Source organism: Lissotriton helveticus, chromosome 1_2 (genome assembly GCF_964261635.1).
Source record: "Lissotriton helveticus chromosome 1_2, aLisHel1.1, whole genome shotgun sequence".
Lineage (NCBI taxonomy): Eukaryota > Metazoa > Chordata > Amphibia > Caudata > Salamandridae > Lissotriton > Lissotriton helveticus.
In genome coordinates, this window is record NC_136058.1 from 250,458,485 (window position 1) to 250,475,533 (window position 17,049).

The window sequence follows — 17,049 nt, forward strand, 5'->3', positions numbered from 1 at the left end:
AGAAATGGATGCAAGGCTTGTATTTCTTCCAAGAGCAGCTCCATAGAAATTGGAGAAGGTGTTTTATCAGGAGAAGGAGGAACATGCTTCAGACGTTTAGAGGATGTAGTAGGTGGGGAAGACTTGTTTGGTGTGACCGCCGAGGAAGAGCGATGAGGTGTAACACCCGCCATTTGGGTTGAGGCAGAAGATGAGTCTGATGGTAATGAAGAGGAAGGTGCTACCACAGGAACAGCTGAACCAGGGATAAAAACAAATTTCGGTTTACGCAATTTGCCCATAAATATTGTACATAGATTACAGGAGCAGAGTCATCCGGCCCTGTAGTAAGCAAGGCGCAATCCTGGTGAAGCACTGACGGGTAGTGGCAAAAGTCAGAGGGAAACACCAAGGCAAGCTGAATTAGATGACAGGCGAAAAACAGCGAAACAGGCCACCAGTGAATGATAGGTTATACATCAGTATGCATAATAAGGCTCACAAAAGTGTCAACAAGGCAGACGTGCAGATCTGTGAAGCATGGCAACAGGCATAAAGGTGAGGTGATACACATCTAAAATGGTGGCGATTTAAAGAAAATGTCATATTATTAACATGAAGACAAGTAGGGAATCCTGAAATGAACAGAGTAAACCTCCATAACCATTTGGTGCCTTGTTGAAGCAGAACTTTAATGTTGTGAACGCAGGAACTAGCATGTGGAAAGCAATTGCATAGAAATGCTAAAACCACAAGAATGCAGACACGCACATCTGAAATCTGAAATGGCGGCCGCTATGAGGTAAATGAGCCGCGGTAAGAAAGTCAATGCGCGCAAACACTCGTTACAGGTGTAGAGTCAGACAGTCTTGTAGCAAACAAGGCGCAATCTTTGTAAAGCACTAGCAGGTAATGGCAACAGTCAGAGAAGTACACCAAGGCAAGCTGTAAAGCATAGCAGCAGTCAAAGAGCTAAGGTGATACACATCTCAAATGGCAGCGTTTTGAAGGAACTATCAAATATGAATTGTAGGCAAATAGGGCGTCTTAAGATAATCAGCATAATTCCCATAAGCATCCGATGCATCTTGCAGCAGAATACTGATGTCATGAGCGTAGGAATTTGCTTGTGGAAGCAATGCCACAAAAACGCTAAGACCGGAGGTATGCAGACGCCCGCGTCTGAAATGGCGGCCGCTATGAGGCAAACTAGCCGGGGTAAAAAAGTAAATGTGCGCTAACGCTTGTTGCTCTGAAAAAGTCTCACCGGAGGCTCCAGGAGTTCCGACATGAAATGCGGGTGACAGGTCCCAGGAAAAATACAGAAAGGCACATTACGAAGCCGAAGTTTGTCCCGGTGAGGCTGAGGAAGCCCTCTAGGCGGCCATCCTGATTGGCGCCTTGGCCACGCCCCCCCATCAGTATGCTATTACTAAACAATAACTATTGATAGCTACTGCTACTGTATTACCGATGTGACTGAAGACAATGTTATGGCTACTTTTGTAACACATCTTACTTAGGAGCACATGTGGTACTCATGCAATGTGTAGTCGGTATTCTCTCCTTTGTGTGGTGTATGACCCCATAAAATGAGGGAATGCTTTACCCATAATCCCTCTGCTTACTCTGAGGGAGGTGCACAGGCAAAGATTACCTAAGTACGCACCACAGAGAGTCCAGTGCAGTCACTTTCTGCACCTATCTGTGGTTCTATCCCTGCCCTAACTCCCTATAAAGGAAGGCTGGTATTGCACACGAAGAGACACTCACAGTGTTACATGTACTGCACTGTGGATGTCTCTGCCGATGCACACTGAACTCTAGGAAAAGGAACCTTGGAGGACCGCACAGTTATAGATAAAGGTTATGACTGCCCCTAATGCTGGTGTGGTTGGGGTGGGAGGCTTCGAGGCCCCCCTCCATAATAGCCCATGCTCAGAGATCCAGTATTCCATTCATGATAGATATTTGCTTTACAACAGCCATCTACAGAGCATTCAGTAGGTTGAAATATACAATACAGAAATTAACAACATTTCAATGTTTCGTAATGTGTCAGCAAACTATTCATTTTACTAATCAATCAAGCAATCAATCATTTGTAAAGCGCACTACATACCCGCGAGGTTCTCAAGGCGCAGGGGTGGGGGGGGGGTGCTATTAATTGAACAGCCAGGTCTTGAGTATCCTCCTGAAGGTCAGCAGGTCTTGGGTCTGTCGTAGACTCAGTGGGAGGGTGTTCCATGTCTTGGCGGTGAGGTGGGAGAAGGATCTCCCACCGGTGGTTGTTCTTCGGATGCGCGGGCGGTGGCGAGTGAGAGGTCGGTGGGGTGTAATTGGCATTTGGGGATGTAGAAGGAGAGCCGTCTGTTGAGGCAGGCTTTGTTGGTCTTGTGGAGTGCCTTGTGTGCGTGGGTGAGGAGCTTGAAGGATATCCTCTTGTTGACGGGGAGCCAGGGCAGGTTTCTAAGGTGGGGGGTGATGTGGCCGTGGCGTGGTACATCGAGGATCAGTTGTGCCGAGGGGTTTTGGATGCGTTATAGTAATTTGATGAGCTTGGTCGGGGCTCCTGCGTATAGGGCGTTTCCGTAGTCGAGTCTGCTGCTGATGACGGCCTGGGTGACTTTCTTTCTTGTATCTGTCGTGATCCATCTGTAGATCTACGGGAGCATGAGAAGGGTGTTGAAGTAGGAGGAGGAGATGGCGTTTAATTGCTTGGTCATTGAGAGCGTTGCGTCGAGGATGATTCCCAGGTTGCATGCATGGTCGGTGAGTGTTGGGGCTGCCCCCAGGGCTGTTGGCCACCTGGGGTTGTCCCTCGCTGAGTGGTTGGAGCCGAGGATGAGGACCTCCGTCTTGTCTGAGTTCAGCTTCAGACGGCTAGTCTTCATCCAGTCGGTGACGGACTTCATTCCTTTGTGGAGGTTGGCTTTGGCGGGGATGGGGTCCTTGGTGAGGGAGAGGATTAGCGGAGTGTCATTGGCGTAGTAGATCATATTGAGTCGGGCAACGTGTACGTGCGGGGCCATGTAAATGTTTAACAGCGTCGGGCTGAGGGAGGATTCCTAGGTTTTGCCGCAGATGATCTCGGAGGCTTTGGAACGGAATGGGGGAGGCGGATGCTCTGGGTTCTGCCGGAGAGGAAAGAGGTGGTCCAATCCAGAGCCTTGTCTTGGATCCCTGCGGCGTGGAGGCGTGCGCGTAGTGTGAGGTGGCAGACGGTACTGAAGGCTACAGAGAGGTCTAGGAGGACGAGCGCTGCGGTCTCGCCGTTCTCCAGCAGGGTCCTGATGTCATTGGTGGTGGCGATGAGGGCAGTCGCGGTGCTGTGGTTGCTGCGAACCCTGACTGGGAAGGGTCCAGGATTCAGTTTTCTTCAAGGTATAGGGTTAACTGTCTGTTGACGGTTTTCTCGATGACCTGGGCCGGGAAGGGGAGCAGAGAGATGGGCCGGAAGTTCTTGAGGTCTCTTGGGTCTGCCTTGCCTAGGATTGAATGAAGGTTAATGCTATTTCTACTCTTGGACCTTTTGATGCATATTTGCGCAGATTGGCACCCTGTTCTCTCCAAAACATTTACAACCTTCTTTATGTAATTGCTTCTTTTACAGGATAAAGAGATAACTAATTTCCAGAGTTCATCTTCTAGCAGCTCGGTCCACACTATTTTCAACTTCTATGTGTATGCGCTTTTTGGATCTGTGATTTGCATTTTGCCTTGAGCCATTTGGCTGTTTTTCTCTCTCTTATCTAGTTCACGTGACTAGGGTAAAACACTTGTAATATTAAAATTAAAGACATTATAAAATATAATGATCACACAGCTGGAAAGCGAAACTGGGTTCATCCGTGGCTATGTTTTTTGTACTACCTATTATTCTCCCTTTCCAAAATTCTCTGGAAACGCCTAAGATTCAGAAACAAATTGAAAATTCATATTCTCTGTACAGCCTATGCACAGTCAAATCTGAGACCAAGCCCTCCATTTCCTCATTTTTCAGTCCGCTGCACACAATCGGGCCAATCCATTGGATAATCTAAGGCTCTTCCATCTAACTTATAATTTTCACAATCACCAGGACATTAGATCATCAATGAAGGATGCACGCACCTAACCAATGTATTTTTTTCATTGATTATCTTTGGTTTTACAGAGTACTGAATCTGTTGACATAGATGATACCTTGGCACCTTTTACTGATAATCTGAGGTGGCAATTATATGGTGAGCACAGCCTTTAAAATGTCCAAAATGAAGCAAATAAATATGTTAGTAGACGACTTGAGGTATATTCAGGTCATAAAAGTAATCTCCTAAACTAATATTTTCGAACACATTTGGCACAAAAGCCCGTAGGCCCAAAGTATGTGAATCAAGTCAAATTTAAACATATCGAATGTGTAGAGGAGATCAGACTAACTGTACCCCAATCTTCAGCTCCATCATGAATTAATGTCCTGTTGCTCTTCTGCTCGCATGCCTGTTAAATTTCAGGTAGGACACCAATATTCTTTCTGAGCTTTAGAGCATACACTCATTTCAATCGCCATGCCATAGTTGCCTTGTTGTACTTACAGACCAATGACATTGGCAATAATAATTAAAAGAACGCAAAATAGAAGCAGGCTTTCTGATCTCTCATCCCCTGCACCTTGGTTCTTGCACATAACACCATTCCATGGAAGCACTGTACTGTATCTGTTTAAACCTCCCGCCTAGTCTTCCCAAAGTTTGAGTTATTCTGATATGATAACACATATTCTAGTTTATCAATGGCTTTAAAAATGTTTGCCAAAAATTAAAGACCTTATTTAGAGTGTGATGGACTGGGTACTCCATCACAAATATGGCAGATCTGCCATACTGCAAATGCATTATAGTCAATTGTACTTTTAAATATGCCATGTAAGAGCCTTAAAGGCAAAAAGAATTATCTGTCTTAGACAAATATGATAACTAACAGTGCAATACAAGTACATATTACTCATAGCCATTCCTCTTTTCCAGATGATGCACATAGCACAGCCGACATTGATATCCTTTGGGCGTGTTGTACATTCTTTATAGAAAAATGAGGGGTGCTTTAATAGAAATTTGGAGGGAAAGAGCATGCCACCTACATGTAATGTGTGGCCTACTTGGCGCAAATTATGCAGGAAGGGTCTACGCATGTAATAGTGATGATTTTCTGCTTCTAAGTGAGAGGGCCCTATCTAGTTGCTGAAAATTAGAATCTATCCAAATTTGAACAAACTCTATGATGTCCCACTATGTCTTGTTATCGCTGAAGCTGATGCCAACCTTTCAGAAATGCCTGAAAACCACTAGAGCTACACCAGCCTTCTGAGAAAAGTATTGAGTTTAACCCAAGTTGATTCAGATAAACTCCAAACTTTCAGGTGATTCGTGGTTCACTGCGCTGCACAATTTTTGGAACTTTAATTTGCACAGTTTGTGACAGATGGTGTCCAGAGTTTCACACACATATTCTGTCTATCACACGAAGAAATGTACTAATGTAAGTATCCTGCACGTGAATGGTATTTATTTTGATCGGGTTATTGCTCTTTACAAACAGTCCCCAAGTATATAAGGGTAATGTCTCCAGCATAATTGAACGAGATCAATTTACAGCTGACACATTCTAATCCTGACAGGGCTGACTCTAGCTTTCATCCACTTTAGTTGATAAAATGAGCCCCATTGAGTTGATTGATACTCTCAAATGTAATTAGGGTTCCATAGGCAATTCAGGGGCATATTAACAAGCCCCTTATCGCCGCGTTATTGGCCTTTTATGCCGATAACGCGGCGATATCTGCATTGCCCTATTATCAAGGCAGTGTTAAGTCAATTAACATGGCTTAAAGCCACGTTAATTGACTTAACGCTGCCTTGGTAATAGGGCCCCTTTCACGATAAACTCATTGTGAAATAGGGCGTGCAGTGGGTGTTGCGGTGGGTGTTTCACCGCAACACCCATTTACTTCGACGCTGCCACCTATTATCAAGCTTGGCGATAATAGGTGGCAGCGCCGAATTTGAGAACAGGTCAGACCTTCTTAAGGTGGCGAAACGAGGAGAAATGCTTCATTTCTCCTCGTTTTTGCTTTGTGCAGCACACATGGAAAAAGCAAAATGCCAAGGTTTGTTTATGTACAGGAAGGTGTCCCTTCCTGTACATAAACAAACCTCTTTTTAAAAATGCCAATTTGTAACTAACATGTGTGCTGCATAATGGCATTTAAGCTTTGTTTATGTGCAGGAAGGAACTCCTTCTTGTACATAAACAAACATTCCCTGCCTGCGCTGGCGTTAAGTTGTAAAACTTATCGCCATCGCAGGGGGAAACGCTAGGCTGCACCATATCCCTGGTAATATGGTGCAGCCTAGCGTTTCCGAAGTGGCGAAGAGAGGCGTTAAGCCAAGGCGGCTAACACCTCTATTCACCACTTTGTTGCTAATATGCCCCTCAGTTCCTAGTAATAATAATAAGTATGGTGGCCCAAAGTGTTTCTGATGAGGCCCGGAATACCGAATCCCAAGGCTGTCTAGTTTTGATTGCATTTCGTGCCTCTTTCTTCCATCACCCTACACTTCCCGTCTCTTTATCTACTCCTGCAGGTTCTTTTTTATCCTCACTTTGTCTTTCTCAACGTTTTTATATCTTTTGTTTTCCTTCTTTTTCTCCCTTTTTTGCCTACCTCTCTCTTGCTTCGGAGCAAAGACTGAAGAAAAAAAGCTAAGCTCGTCATGAGGCACGGTGGCCGTGTGCTCATGACGAGCTGAGCTCGTCATAACGGCCGCAACGCTCGCACGTGAGGCTAATTCCCCCGCTGTGCTGAGCGTTCCACAGAAAAGGGTGTGGCCGTGATGAGCTCAGTTCGTCATGAGCACACGGCCACCGTGCTGCGTGACGAGCTGTCACAGCGGGGGAATTACCCCCCGCTGCGAAGGGGTTAAGCTCTGTTTAGCAGAGAACACATCATATGACTTTGGTACACTAATCATCTTCATACACAGTCAAATATCAATTACTATTCCTGTTATTTAGCACTTAGTTGAACTGGTTCCTGAAACGTTTAGCAACAGGAGTCACTATTCCTTAGACCAATAGTCCTTATTTATTGCCATCAGGAAGATGAAAGATCTATTTGCCACTAGCCGGTCCTTAGTTGAGCCTCCGAACTGCAGGCTACACACCAATCACCACTTCAGATCCATTCCAGTCTCACCAACATGCTACCCCACAGTAGGAAGGGATTTGGGGGTCAGATGGCTATTGCATTGGAAAGAGGTTACGGTCTTTCAGGCAGTATTACTGATAGAGTAATTAAAGGAGTAGAAGAAAGGTAGAGCTGGGACTTATCTGTATAAAGGGGATCAGATAGGAAAAGGGACGAGATCAGGGAAGCCAAAGGAGAGCCACAAGAGGCCCACGAAAAAACCTTGAGTAACTCTGCAGTCAAGCGAGAGAGACCGAGGGGCATATTAGCAAGGAATAGCGATATTTATCGCTAAATGCGCTTAGCGCAGCTGCCTATCGCTGCATATGTTAGCGGAGAAAACATGCTATTAGCAACGTTTTTCTCCATTGTGCTAAAATATCCAGCGACCGCGGCGAAATGCGTGAATATCGCTGGAAATCCAGCAATAGTCATGCATTAACGCCAATGGGGACTTAACCTGACAATCTACCTCCCATTGGATGAACAGGTAAGTCATGTTTTTAACAGGTGTTAGATTATAGCAATATTAGCGCCTATCGCAATTTTTTTATCGCTAAGCCTGCCTTGCTAATAGGCGATAGCTGTGTTAGCGACTGCTTTCAGTCGCTAACAGTGTGGGTATAGTAAACAGTCTGGTTTCAATTGCGCTCCACTTTGGCCTCAGCATATGCCACGTGGGGGACTCTCACATTGACGGCCAGACCCGTCCGTCTTTTGTACCTTTATTTCAGGTCCTTACATAATTATCGGCTGCAGTTGGCATCTTCATTTTTCACCCGACCAGGATTGGGTTGGAAGTATCACCGGTCCCCCGATACCGCCCCTTTAATATTCATTCAGCCCTGAAGAGTCACGTATAACTATCCGATTTGACGAAACACGTGTCTCCTAGTTTCATGTTCTCTGGATCTCCTCTGCAAGGAGAACCACGATCACTTATAAAGCAAAAAAAAAAAAGAAACAATCATTTGTGAACGATCTTATTTCTTTACACTTATGATTACTTCTTAAAGAACTCTGTGTGTGTGCTTCGGACCTTGTTTGTGAATATTTGTGGAAGGGATTTGTTACCGCTTTCTTACACAGGGGTTTTGGGTTCCCCCTGTTCTAGCAGCAACGCTCCTAATTTGTTATTTTCTCTACCCTCACCGCAACTTGATGAGCCCCAAAGATTTCTGAATACCTTAAAACCCCTCGCAGAACTCTCACAGCAGCTAGTGGTGGGACAGGGCTGGGAGGGATTCCAACAGACAATAACGAGGGAAAATTAATTATTATTGTTTTTCCCCTCGTTATTGTCCATCCGATTCCCCCCACCTGACCCCACCGCCCCACCCCTGTTACCTGCATGAACCGTGGCTGGAGTCTAGGCATAGTATTTTGTACAGGAAGGCTATCCTTCCTGTACAAAACCTATGCTAGACTCACACACACACACCCTAGAGCTGTGGCGCTAAGGTGGTGCGTTGCACACGGCAGCTGTAATCAGCACCGTTGCAAGGGAAAGGGGAGGAGAGATGGTACAAAAGGGGGTGGTGATGGACGGAGCATCTGAACCAATCAAACACTCACACCCAGTCAAAAAATCTGGGTTTGATCCATCACCGTTCTTTAGCCCACTCTGCCACCCCAGTTCAAACATGGCTATATGCAAATCAGTCTGACCCTGTGCCTCATGGGAACAGTCCAGCCCGAACTGCCAAGCCATGCCTTCCCTGGACCGGAAACAAGCTTCCGAGGACCGGTTTCTGGCATTACAGCCGTCTTCAGCCCGGCTTGCTAGGGGAGGAGAGAGCCACATCTTTGAAAGTATGGCGCTCCCTGCTCCTTCCCTGTCGCGCAACGCAGTGCAGCCTCGTGGGAGGCTGCGCTGCATTGCGTGGAGATTTCAAAATCTCCCCTTACAAGTGGTCCCTGGATTCTCTGGATTATTTTTGAAGTGCAGATCCAGAGATCCCTATTGTTGAGAGGGAAGAAATCAGGATAGACTGGTCAACAGTATTGAAGGCAGAAGAAAGGTTGAGAAGAACGAGAAGCTAGGAGAGTTATGATGAGGAGCATAAGATAAAGACTAAAAGGAAGGAAGTTTTGATAAAGTGAGTAGTGGGAAATCCAGTTGGAAGGGGAAGAAAGAGTGTTGAGTGTAGGCATTATAAACAACAGAAGCGTAGAAATAAGGGAGTATGGGCCAGATGAAGGAAGCCTAATACCGGTCGGTAACGGCCGAAATTCGGTCATTTCGGCCGTTACCGACCGGTATTAGGCATTTGAGATGCAGGTGGCTACATTTCAGATTCGGTAATTTACCAAATTGGTAATTTAAGGAATCGGTAAATTACCGAATTCTTAAATACCGATTCGGTAAATTATCGAATCTGAAATGTAGGAAGCACTCAAGTGAGTGCTTTTTCCTTGTAAGGATTCGTTATTTACCACCAACTACAAGTTGGTGGTAAATAACGAAAACAAAAACAATTTTGTGCTTTTTTAACAGTGCCATGTGGCAGACATACATGCCCTTAGGGCATGTATGTCTGCCACATGTGCACTCATACACTATTCAGGGGTGCAACAGGGTGTCAATGTGCCACCCTGCCACCCTTGTAGGTCTTCCCCCTCTTACCGATTCGGTATTTACCGAATCGGTATTTCCTATTCATTCCTATGGGCCTGGAGGCCGAATCAGTTGTTGCCGAATTTTACCGATTTGGTAAAAATTACCGAATGAATACCTACATACCATTTACCCATTCTAAAATACTGAATCGGTAAAATTCGGTATTTTAGAATCGGTAAATGGTATTTACCTACATCTGGCCCTATGTGAGGTGGGGTGATAGCTAGAAAAAGATGATAGATCAAGACATAGCTATGTTCAGATTGCTGTAAATGGTAGCATGTTACGATGATTGAAGAAGGATAATAGTTGGAAAAGTGAGATTGAAGAAATGACTCAGGAATTGCAGTAATCATGTGCACTGACATCAGGGGTGAGGGAAGTGGGTTAGGTGAAGCAGCTGATGGATTAACTTTTGCAAGGAATGTGAGTATCTTAGATTCAGAAGTATGAGAAAAACAGCCCGGGAGGGAGGAGCTGGGGATGCCTTTGGTTGGGATGGAATTGGGAAGGTAGGAGAAGAGGAGAACATATTTATGACTTTAAAAGTAAAGATAGTGGTGGCATCAGTTGGAGCCAGGGTAGAAGAAGAATGTGGAGCAGCAGAGTGTGATGAAAGAAGTGGATGTAACATGAGAAAAGGTGGCAAGTGTAAAGTGTAAAAGTATTTAATTGCAACAGGAAAAAAAAAATCAGTTTTAAATGAGCACAGTATTAGCATAGATTAGAGCACTGTTAAAGGAGGATAGATGAAGACAGGGTCACTAGGAAGAACACATTATCCCCACCTGCACTGCGGAGAGTGTCATAAGGAATGGAGAAGAAGTCATACAGTAACCATTGGATAATATAGAGAAAATGAAAAGATGGTATAAGGATGGATAATACCGGGGATGACATTAGAGAGGAGGTAGGAGGAATGACCAGGATGCTGAAAGTATATGGAAAGAAGTGTGTAGAGGGACAAGAGGATGATTAAAGAAAGAGAGGAAACATAAGCATAGCATATGTCACAAGGTGAAACTTAGGGGTAGAGTGAGAAGAATGTAGAGAGAAAGAAGAAGAGGAAAGAGAAGAAGGAGTACTAAAATAGATGTTTGCCTGCCTGCAGTGCAAACAGGAAAGAAATACAAGACACTGTATTAGAAAAGATATAAAGAAGTTCCAGATGGGCACCAGAGAAGTAAAAACTGAAATGTTGAGCTGTGTAAGATGGTAGTACGCAAGTATGGAAAGAAAGGCGGAGGAAGTGTGGATAAAGAACAAGTGGTGATTTAACTCAACAAGATGAAAGAAAGGAGGAGAAAGGGTTTTTAGATACTAAGTAAAGAGAAAGAGTGAAGATCATCATCCAAAGAATGAAAGGTGGAAGGCAGGAGGGAGATGACTAGGAACACAATGAACATAGTATAAAACAAGGAGATAATTTGAGCTCAATTTACGAGAAGGACAGGAAAGCGGGGGAGGCAGAGGAAATACAGGTGGGGGGATGCAGGAGGGTTGTTCCACTACTGCTATCAGTGACAAAAACAAAATGGTGATGGATGGAATCCTTGAATTACTCGTGCCTGCTTCCAGTGGCAAAATGGCTGTAAAAGAAAGAGGGTGAGGGGCTAGAAAGAGCTGCTGGGGTATCTGTGTTAAAGACAGTATTCTATCGGTGATGCACCGTTACATCGCAACTTTTACAACGGGAGTCTTTTACAACGGAACTATTACAACGCAGGATCCATTACATCGGATGCCATTACAACGCATGGCATTACATAGCAGATGCTATTACAACGCATGACATTACATCGTAAGTATAGGTAAGTATTTAATTTTTTAAAATTTTATTAATATTAATTATAATTAAATATATTTATTTATGTTTTTTAATATTATTAATTTATTATTTATTATATTAATTAATTTAATTTTTAAAATAAGTACAGGTGTACAGGGGTGTTTTTAGGTTTCAGGGTAGGGTTTGGGTTTTGGGGTACAGGGGTGTTTTTAGGTTTCAGGGTAGGGTTTGGGTTTTGGGGTACAGGGGTGTTTTTAGGTTTCAGGGTTGGGTTTGGGTTTTGGGGTACAGGGGTGTTTTTAGGTTTCAGGGTAGGGTTTGGGTTTTCGGGTACAGGGGTGTTTTTAGGTTTCAGGGCAGGGTTTGGGTTTTGGGGTACAGGGGTGTTTTTAGGTTTCAGGGCAGGGTTTGGGTTTTGGGGTACAGGGGTGTTTTTAGGTTTCAGGGCAGGGTTTGGGTTTTGGGGTACAGGGGTGTTTTTAGGTTTCAGGGCAGGGTTTGGGTTTTGGGGTACAGGTGTGTTTTTAGGTTTCAGGGCAGGGTTTGGGTTTTGGGGTACAGGGGTGTTTTTAGGTTTCAGGGCAGGGTTTGGGTTTTGGGGTACAGGGGTGTTTTTAGGTTTCAGGGCAGGGTTTGGGTTTTGGGGTACAGGGGTGTTTTTAGGTTTCAGGGCAGGGTTTGGGTTTTGGGGTACAGGGGTGTTTTTAGGTTTCAGGGTAGGGTTTGGGTTTTGGGGTACAGGGGTGTTTTTAGGTTAAATTAAATTAATTATATTATATTAATTACATTTCTTAATTAAAATAATTAAATTAAATAAATTATTTTAATTAATTTAATTTAATTACAATTAAAAAAATATTTAAATTAAATTAATTTCATTATATTAATTAAATAAAATTAATTACAATTTTTATTAAAATTAATTTAAATAAATAGATTTAAATTTATTAAATAAAATTAATTACCATTTTAAAATGTATTTTAATTCAATTAATTAAATTAAATTAATTAAATTAACTTAATTACATTTTTTATACTTACCTATACTTACGATGTAATGCCATGCGTTGTAATAGCATCTGCTATGTAATGCCATGCGTTGTAATGGCATCCGATGTAATGGATCCTGCGTTGTAAAAATTCCGATGTTACGGAATGCGTTGTAAAAAACCGCGATGTAGTGACACCAATCCATTCTATCATTACTTATGGCAGAGAAACAGAAGGTTAAGGCTGGAAAAACTGTCCAGGGTGGCTGTTGATTTGTTGCAAAATGGATATGTTTTCAAGAGTACACTTGGGTATACAGTCACAAATTTTCAAATAGTGGCAGAATACTGCAATTAAGTGCGATCACAAAATGTAATACTAATGCTAGGAATATCTGTTAACTCAAAATTGGAAAACCTAAGTGGAGGTCAGACTAACATTGATACGCTTTTACAATTATTTCTAACAGTAAAGGGGACATTGTTGATTCCAATTTGAAATCACAGATCTCTGTGTACAAGCTTTCAAGGTGGACAAAGAAGTTCCTGTCTTTCATCATGAGACCACTGGTAAGTTGGGGCCTGAATACAATTATGACTGCATGTTTAGTAAAATGTAATATTGGCTGCATACTTCATGCATTTACTATGGACCATATAGTATGTAGCTTATTTAAGCAAGATCGGAAACATATTCTTCCAACCAAACTCCATCTGCACCAGCAGAACAAGGGAACACAAGATTCAGATTTTTAAATGCTGTGTGTTTATGATTTGTGAACATATTGTCTACTCCAGTGTAGCTCTCAGTGCTTCTATCTTCCTTCAAGCCTTTCCATGTTTAGTGTTTGACCATGGTCTTCTTTTCCATATTCCGATGGTGCGTAGTCAGGGCACAAAAATAACTGTCATCCACAATCATTAAAATCAGTTTTATGAAGTTATTGCAACCGAAAAATCCCTTGATACAAAAAGGCTAACTGGCGAGTCCTATTACTAAATGTTTTATCTTACCTCTAAACACTGTATGGACTACTCCACCAAAGTATTACTTTAGCTGTTTCCCAATCTCCATAATCTCCCTACACATGATCTTCTTCATGAAAAGGGAGCTCTTGAAGGTGATCTGGCTACAATTTAAGCTGATTTTTCATATATAGCAAGATTAGCTGCATTCGATTCATCTACCAACTTAGCCACTGATTTCATGTTCAGCCTAAATGACTGGTTGCTGTATATCGGGGTATGACATTCCACTAAGCACATTCCCATAAATCCTGATCTTGGGAAACTTCAACCACACAGAAAGTATTGCCACCCGGTTGAGTTTTAAAATCTACTTCAGACTGAGTAATTTGTAAACTCTTTCTCACACACCTACATTTATACAGCTGAGTTAGCCCACTTACTGATTTCAGCCTACCTTGTAAACATAACGCAAACTCTTCTGCTTGGAAGAAAGGACATCCAAGGAGAACCATTGTCAAGTCCATCATCAGTTTGAAGCCATGAAACATAAATTTTGTTCATTCCAGCCCAGCTTGCCTCACAAAGGTAAGGACTACCCCTGAACATCTTTGACTAATCCATTGTTCAAATGTTATTACTGTAAATATAATGTCTCCCTTTGGAGTATAAAATAAAAGACAATTTCCAAATCGGTTAATAAACAAGTCAATCTAGACCTCACCAAAAATATGATGCAAAGCCTACCCAGAGAAGGGATAGAGTCAATGCAAGATTCATATGAGATGATACCCAGAATCAGTAAATGAAGCAAAAATATTCAACCACCCACATAAATGGGATATAAAACTCATCGTACAACAAATGTTTAACTGCATTTTTACTGCTATCCTTTAATGTTAAGGATTAGAACAGTTATATTCTTTAAATACATGTTTTTGACAAGAACTGCTCAAATGCATTCAATCTGTGATTTAGAAGCAAGTAGAGGAAGATAGGCTCCCCACCCCGAGGAACTAAACTGCAATTTGCAGATTGCCACAAGTCACAAAACACCTTAATCATAAGACAAGTTTAGTACAGATAAAATCTGAATTGTTAAAACCATCCCAGTAAATATTTTTCAGTGATGGAAAAGTAGCCTTCATATGCAGTGACACATTCTTTAAGTGAGGCAACCTAAAAATAAATTAATACATCATGGGTCACTAGAAAAAGGACAGAGATTATCCATAGCTCCTTCAGTTAACCCCAGATTCAAGATAATTGTGGTGCCCTTTTAAGAAAGGAATAATATAATAATACAAATACTCCCAGTTTACATTTTATCCAACTGATAAGATAGGGAACCTCTATTCATAATTGGAATATTGGAATTTTGAGAGCTCCAATGAAGGCGCATGGGCACCAAGCTTGCCACCTGACAGTGGTCTCATGTCCTGCTTGTTCCAGCTTTATCCAGTTGCCACCTTTTGACCATATGACACCATAGCTGCCTGGGTTTTCCTGCTCACTGTTCTTCCCACCAACAGAAGCCCCACTCACCTAAGGCCCTACTTAATGCAGGCCGCAGCACGTCCGCACAGCAGGCTCACCAATGGTGTGCCAAGGCATGCAAAAGGCAAGTCCGTCTGCACCTGCACAGCGCGCAGCATCAGGAACCCTGGCCCCATGACCATCCAACGCAACACCACAACAAGCCGCGAACAAAGCCAACAAATACCACACAATCACCTATAAAAACAGGATTGACTGCACCACATCCACAGACTCAGGCAACAACCTTGTTGAACATCTCCACTTCAAAATATGAATGGACTACAATGCCACCCCCAAGAGAACCCACACCTACCATCCTCCGGGCCAGAGTGGAATTTTGCAACTACATTGCAGACTTCATTTCTCCCCTCTCCATCAGATCACCCTTCCACATCCTCCTTGGAGCCTCAATTTGCACCTGGAAGACATCACAGACCCTAACACCGTGGCTCTCCTCGACAGCCTCAGCAAACTCAGACTCACTCAGCTCATCCAAGGACCAAGCCCCATAGCAGGCAACACCCTTGATCCTATTTTCTCCTCCAACAACAGGATCACCACCACCCGCACAATCCTATTCACATGGCCTGGCCACAACATCATACACTGGAAGAGGTGTGGCGCCGCGCTGGAAGAGGTGTGGCGCCGCGGCCAGGGCGACTGACGCTGGAATCTGGGGACCACGGTTCGATCCCCGGCTCCGGCGGCAGGTTAGCCCAGCACCATGTGACTCTGGGCAATAGCTCGCTTAATCTTCCCAACGGCCCCCAGCGCCTAGAGACCCTTACGGGTGATTGTGCGCTTTACAAATGTGGACTTTACATTTCAAGATACCCACCCACCAAGGCACCCCACCAGAAAAATCCAAAGTACCATCAAGTCACTGGGGCAAAATATCCAAAGAAAACTGGACAAAGACCCTACAGAAATGCCCACTAAAAAGCACCAGGAGCTTCAATGTCGACACCAAGCTCTTAAAAAATTGGCTTAACAACTGTGGCAGAAGCACCACTCCCACCTGAAAGAAGACCTACAAAAACAACAAATGCCCCTGCTGGTACACAAACGACCTCAGGGAGTCCAAGTGCCACTGCAAACAACTTGAATGAAAATTGAGACTAGGCAAAAATAAAACTGTAGGATACATACAAAGCCGCCCTCAACCTTTATCATCAACAACTATGAGACGCAAAGAAAAGGGCCCTAACTCTCAGACTTGAAGCCAGCTCCAACAACGGCAAAGAACTGTCATCAAGGAGTTTTCCAATCCCACAGCTGTCAACAAGGACATCATCCAATTCCAAGCACTCTGCAACATCCTCTCAAACTGCTTTGAATGGAAGATTACCAAGAGCTACCCACAGCATACCGATAAGAACTTACTAACTACGATGGCATCCATAGCAGTGTAGCATGTCTGGTTTTCTACGTCTAGTGTAAGGAATGTGTCTCTCCCCACAGTGGGCATATACCTCCATAAACTAATGCCCAGATCTCCTCCAGGACCTTGTGCACTTTTAGAGCAACTTCATAGGCTGCAAACCATTTGTCTACGTTATCCCCACCACATAAATGGTACCAAATCCTGGGTATCCTGACTCCGGACTCACCAGTGGACACTGCGGGTATGCTGCCACCATTGCTGTTGCTGGACCCCTCTCTCAGGTCTCTGATGTCCAGCTCTCTAATGCTAATCTTATAGGTCATTTTTATCTCCTTCATGGTCAGCTTTTTCTCTTCTAGAGGTTGCCCTCTTTCCATTTTAGATGCTCCTTGTCTAGCTTGACAAGGACCTGCTCCTTCCCCAGTTTCAGTTTGGCAAGTTCTAGCTTCAGCTTTCTCTCTTTCCTCCTGTCCTCCAGCTCTTCATGGGGCAATTACCTTGAAGGCACACTGGTGCCTGCCGCTGAGGACTTCCAGTCCTGGGAGGATGTTAACC

The 17,049-nt window shown here is 43.6% G+C and overlaps 1 pseudogene across 1 annotated transcript in view; it reads left to right on the forward strand.

Annotated features, from left to right (window-relative positions):
- Positions 1-17,049, forward strand: part of LOC144800450 (vitamin D3 hydroxylase-associated protein-like) — a 370,773-nt pseudogene that overhangs the window by 217,395 nt on the left and 136,329 nt on the right. The window contains exon 10 of the transcript XR_013604355.1: positions 13,076-13,175. The product of XR_013604355.1 is annotated as a vitamin D3 hydroxylase-associated protein-like (transcript). The remainder of the gene's footprint in view (positions 1-13,075; positions 13,176-17,049) is intronic.